The sequence below is a fragment of the Mya arenaria genome, chromosome 4 (genome assembly GCF_026914265.1).
Source record: "Mya arenaria isolate MELC-2E11 chromosome 4, ASM2691426v1".
NCBI classification, from domain to species: Eukaryota; Metazoa; Mollusca; class Bivalvia; order Myida; family Myidae; genus Mya; species Mya arenaria.
In genome coordinates this window covers 24,778,311-24,784,988 of record NC_069125.1, presented here as the reverse complement: position 1 = coordinate 24,784,988, position 6,678 = coordinate 24,778,311, and positions in this window count along the sequence as shown.

The window sequence follows — 6,678 nt, the reverse complement described above, 5'->3', positions numbered from 1 at the left end:
AAATATTCTGCAATTATTTGGTAACCATAATCATTTCATAGCCTGTTTACAATTGCTGATTCAGTTTGGTTCTGTAAATAAATGTGTAAGTAACATAGTAACAGGTACTTAAAAACACTGCGCTTATTGTATCAAATGTGCGACAGGTGGTTGGTGATTTAACTTGCAGTGACCAGTCAGAGGAAAGTATCAAATGTCAGGGACAGTATGGTCGACATATCTAATCAATTCACCACCTCAGAGCCACACTTGCTCGCTCCCGTGCTGACACCGCTCTGACCGTTAAGTCTTGCGTTGAAAGTCTTCGGCAAGCAGCTGGCAGATTTCACAAAAAAGGCAATTATTTGGCCCATTTGCTTTCATTTATTGTTATTGCATGTCAACGTCATATATACAGCAATTGCCTTTCCCAACCCAATAAGAACACCTAATAGAAGTGATTTGTATTAAAATAATGAAAATATTGTGTTAAATAAGGTAAAAAAATGTAAAAATATGCCGATATTTAGGACAAAAAAGACAGAAAATCTTCCCGGTACCAATATACCACTTTTTTGAGGATGCTTTTCAGTAACATCTGGTAAGTATTTTATTCTTGTCTGTTGAATAATGTTTGCAAGAAATGTTAATTAAAACAATACTATATCTAAAATGATTGCATTTCGTTCGTAATATACTTAAATTTTCGGTAATTGCGCATGGTGATAACGTTACGGTAATCTGTCCTCGAATTGTTGTGTAACATTAGCAGACATGATCCACTGCTAACTGTTTTAAGCCTAAACACACCTTTATTAAATCACTGAAAACAAAGACTACGTGTCGGATAAAAACAGTATTGCATGTAACAAGAAATTGGTCATTCCCGATCATAAAGTTTTTTAGGTCTAAAAATGTGATAATGTTACTCAAAATCGATTCTGTCCCATTTTAGCATGACGATAGCACCTTTTCTATTCATGAATAATTTACACCGACTGAGGGTTAACATCCGGGTAGCGATTACTTTTATATTGGACTGGTTCACAGTTGACATTGAAATGATAAAAATAGTGGTGAATACCGTTGATAAAAACTTAATCCAAGTTTGGCTCATTCTGTCCTTCGATGTAACGTTAACATTATGTCACGCTAGCATTAAGACAAGCGCTTAATAAAGCAAGAAAATCGTTGAAATTTGATGATTTTCCCAGAGTCAATTATTCGAACATAACAATGTCGTCTGTAAACTATCGTTTGTAAGTATTCATTCATTAGGTACGTAGTTTATATTGAATTCATACCGCTTTTGTGTTTGATATCGTTATTTATTGGACAGAATTAAGAATTTTTGTGATTATCAATTGACCATGTTTATCAATCATTAATATAGTTTGTTTTATACTGTATCAAGCTCAAACAGTCTGTGGTAGGTCTGTATTTTAATTTGTTGTGAAACATTCTGTCCAACTGCTAATGTGACATACTGCTAATGTTACTCATTCTGTTTTGTGGTAACACTAGCACATACTCGCAATTAGCAATTTATAATATATATGTTTAATATCAAAGGTAATGATAATTGCACCATACTAGAGACATTTATATTACCACAACAAAACATTTATGTTTATAGCTTATCTGATCTGATATAAAAAGAAAACCTATGTTTGCAGAAAACATTTTCTGTCTTGTTGTCCAATTAGGGTTTTTTTCATTAAATTTAGTTGAGAAAAACGAAACAATCTTTATTTTTTGTCTGTACAATCTGTTTTATAGATAAATGAACCATTTAGTGCAAGACAAAATACTTCTTTGGATCAAAATATTAAAAAAAACAAGTTTTTACCGGCAATATTGTAACACTAGCACAAATGGTATGGTGATACAAAATTCTTTTTTTTATAAAAATGCATGAATAAATCATTGCAAATGTTCTAAAATATGATAGATAAGAAATTGCTGTAAAAGATTATGTTGAAATCACAAATCTGCAATAAATTTTAAAAATCAATATTCGCCGGGAACTTTTTGGTCACCAAAACGTGAAATCTGCCAGCTGTACAATTGATTCATTGATATCAAAACAGTAGCGGCATCGCATTTCTAAGTCAACACTTTTCATGTGGATCGAAAGAAATGATTTAATCCTCTCTTTTCTTCTGTTGTTGAGAAAAGCACCAACTGTGTCAGCCATTTTTAACGTCGACTGACTATTTAACGTTGACTCTAACGTTGGTCTAGACCAACGTTAGAAGAGTCGTTAAGTTAACGCCTATTTCATCACCGTCAGGGTAAGTGTTAAGTTTGAACAACTCATTTTTGTCAACGTTAAAGTTGACGTTCATTTTAACGTTGACAGCGTAATATTTAACGATGATAGTTAACGTTAAATCCTTAACGAGAGTTTTGAACAACCGGGCCTCTATGTCCTAATTACGACTAACTATCCCCTAATTACGACTTACTATCTCCTAATTACGGCTTTCTTTCTACTAATTACGACTTTCTAGCTCCTAATTACGACTTACTATCTCCTAATTACGGCTTTCTATCTCCGAATTACGACTTACTATCTCCTAATTACGACTTACTATCTCCTAATTACGACTTACTATCTCCTAATTACGGCTTTCTATCTCCTAATTACGACTTACTATCTCCGAATAAGGAAATATTACCTCCTAATTACGACTTTCTCTCTCTTAATAACGAAATACTTACTCATAATTATGACTTAGCTAATCGTTATAAAGTAAATAGATTAAGTCAACCACAAACAAGTGCAAGTGTGAACTGAACACTCCGATTTTTACAATGGAAGAAGCCATACGCATTTGTTTTTATCTAGGAAGAACTTGATAAAGATCGTCAACTCTGAAACTGTCATCGCATAAGACCTGCTCGCAAAAACATCAGTCCAAGTGGCCGCCCGGTTACAATGAACACGTGTCACGACTTATACGACGCTCAAGATTACCTGTTCGCCGTACCTCGAGCTCAAGTTCACTCATGTTTTGAAGAGTGTGTGCTTTAAAGCAACATTACTTGTGACGCAACCGTTGTTGAAAATTGCACTCTGATTATGGACGACCATGATCTCCAGAGGCCGGACTAAGGTGATTCGGTAGTTATTCTCTACCAAGCACTCCGACGAGAAATTCTCAGTGAACTCAGTCGCACATGAAAAGGATGTTTTCCAATTACAGACCATGTTGAAATTTAGAAAATTTAACTTTTTTGTAGTATATGTTATTTAAATGATTGGTCAGAATATATTTTATAAATTTATCATATATTTATTTCATGTAAGTTGTATTTGTTCTACAAAATCATGTCTGTTTGATATATGCAAGATGTACATGTATTTTTATTAGGTACACATGCATGATGGATCACGCCATTTGCAATAAATATGTGGTTGCTTTATATTTTCAAGGTTTAATGTAAGACCATAAATTAGCACTGAACAATAAAATAAATGCAAAATTGCCTTTCTTTATTCAATAAATCGATTTTCATTTATTTTGAACGTGTAGTTCCCAGCCCAATCTATTTCATATATTCAATAACTGTTGATGGTTTAAATGTCTTATTTTGCATCCTGGACCCGTCTTCACTTACGTTTCAAGTCTGAGTTTAAGACTTAGACTTTAAACTTTTACTCCTCCATAGTGCAAAACATAGAATTTAAATATCTCAAAATGTGCATTTAAATCAGTTCAATAGTTCTTCTGCATGCAGTCATACCTATAAATTTGACCTTTGAAGCTTATCTGTCAACTTAAAAGCTTAAGTCTGTAACTGAAATTTGAGATTTAAATCTGAAAGTTTACTGATGATTTATGAATATTCCTTGAATAATTTAGTAGATTTGAAGCAGACATAAAACTTAATTGGCCTGGAACTTTGACCTCAACCTTTAGGAACCGATTTTGTCACCTATAGCTAAAGACACAATGCACAGTTGTAGACGGTTTCGTGAACAAAATATCTACCAATTAAGACGGCCATTGGATCGCACTTAATAGCATTCACGACTGTTCATCTGGCCTCAATTTCTCGAAACTTTTTGAGCTTAACAGGCTTAAGTCGCTTATTTCAATTAGCCAAAATACAAAGTGAAAATGGATTTTGATAAATGAAAATGGGTTATTCTGATAAATATACAGATTATTCCTAAATAATTTCTAAAAATTCTTGTAAAAGTAAATATAACACATTTTATAGAACAACAAACATAGTGAGATTAGCTTAATCCTGTTATAATGGACCTAAGAAGTTTCGAGAAAATTGGACCTGAAGATCGTGGGTCCAAACCCCAGCCCAGTCCGGCAATAGTCACAGTGATATTATGACTTTTATTTTTGAATATCATTCACCTCGGACCTCTGATTCATGAGAGAACAGTGTCATTCTTCATTGATATGTGTAGAGAAAACATGGTTATGCCTGCAATCAAACAAACCTCTGTATTGGGGAAATACATGGATGCATTGCTTGATGTGGATATGCGACGCGGCATTTAATACACTTGGACAAAAACACTCATATTGTATGTCCTATTTTTTTTTTAAACATACAGTAGGAAGTACGTAAGTAATTAGTATTTACTCTGCTTGTTGGACTTTCCATTATTTATGAAATGGGCGGCAATAAAGAGGCTTTTAAATGAAGAAATGTTCATGTTCTGCTTGTATTTTGGATCATAATGTGAACTTAAATCAGCTGTATTAAAGTTATGTGAGATGGCAGTAGAGCTTTTCCAGCATAGAGCCCACATGTGACTTAAACAGACAGTTTTTTAATACACATTTTTGTGTTATGAAAAGAGAGGTTTAAATAGCGAAAAACATGCACCTTTAACGGGTTATTAATTTGTATCATTTTCGAATGATGAGTTCGTAACACATTGATGTATTATTGCAAATTAGCGTCCTTATTTATACAAACTGTCAATATTACAGTTACAAATGCACTACCATTTATGTAAGCACCATCTATGTTGATGTTTGTTGTTCTTGTGGTTTTTATTTGTTCCCAACATCAATTACATTATTTTTATCATCGAAAATTATCTCCGCCGAGGTTCTTACTCTCGCTGTAAAATACGCTTCGTACATTGTAATGAATAGTAAAAATCTCTAGAAGTCAATGCAAGAAGATAATAGATTCCTCTTTCTGTTTGTCTGTTTGCTAAACCATTTTATTTGCCTTCTGTTTTTACTACTTTTGGATTTATGGTCTTTTAAAACAACTTCATATGTATACCGACATGAATATATCAGCGGATGTCGGCATGAGTTCGTTTTATTGGTATTGCTTGTACTAGGTTCATGTGGGTAATGTACATTCAAAAAAACAACAACAATGGTTTTCGGCTACGCGTTTTAACGTGTTAGAATATGTCAATTTTGGTTTTATGTAAATGCAAAATTCGTTGATATGGGTACTAGCTTGTTGTTTTCATAAGCCATGTGTCAAACAGTGTTTACAGGGATCGATATATTATCTCTGACTGGTTCAATTACGATACTACAATATAAACTGGTCAATAAAACTTGGAATCAATATTTTTGGGCATTCTATTTTAAGCGTTCGATAACGAACCGTGGTGCGTACATTTACGATAATGGCAGATCGTAAAATCTGTCTGCACCCTAGATCGCTTTAAAAAGAACTGGCATTTAAATTGCTAAAAAAAAACACAGACTTCCCTTGTCCGCTCTGTGTTAATTTCACCCAAGTCTGTACCGACTTTGATTTTAATGTTATGTGCATAATTCTTCATTGTCTTGTAACGCGTATGATCGCTTCGTAACGTCTTCTGTTATAGCTCTTGAATTGTCATGTTTTGAATCGACTTTTCTTGTTTGATATGTAAGCTGACTATAGAGATGCATGAAGCTTTTGTGTGTGATGCCCTGTTTCAATGTAGTAAGAAACTTCCATGAAAATATATATATTTTAATAAAACCAATTTTTAAGACAGTTTTTTTTTACCTCATCAATTGTTTGATTACAGTTACATGAAGTGCTTTGAATGTCTTATGTTGGTGAATATGGCCCCATCAATTTGACAGTTCCAACATTAACTCATGATTGACAATTTTATTTCAAGGCTCATTTTCAACTCACAAAACATAACGCATTGAAACCATGAAAAATAAACTTGCATGATATTATTGCAAGGCTCATTTTTCAACTAACAAAGCATTACAAATTGAAACCATGAAATATAAGTTTGCATTATTTTATTTTAAGGTCGATTTGCAACTAGCAAGACATAATAACATTAACCCATGAAGTATTAGCTTGCATACTTTTATTTCAAGGTCCATTTGCAACTAACAAAACAAAAGAACATTACTTCAAACGGATACTTTGATGACTCCATTTAAAATTGATTCATTCCTGTCAATGTTTGTTGATTTTGAATATGTGTTTAACATTATACCACTCCCACAATTATTAAATGGAAAATTGCCATTTGCCATATCTTTTTAAAACCACTAAAACGCCTGTAGCAATACTCCCGTGAACGACGTGTAACCACCTCCCCAATAAGAAGCATCAGCTGGGTAATATACTCGTACCCATATTTCATTGCCTTCTTGCAGTTCTGTTACTACAGTTAGGGACGACTGGGCGTGATCATTGACACCTCCATTGCTATAGGTTCTACCCAAAACTGCTCCG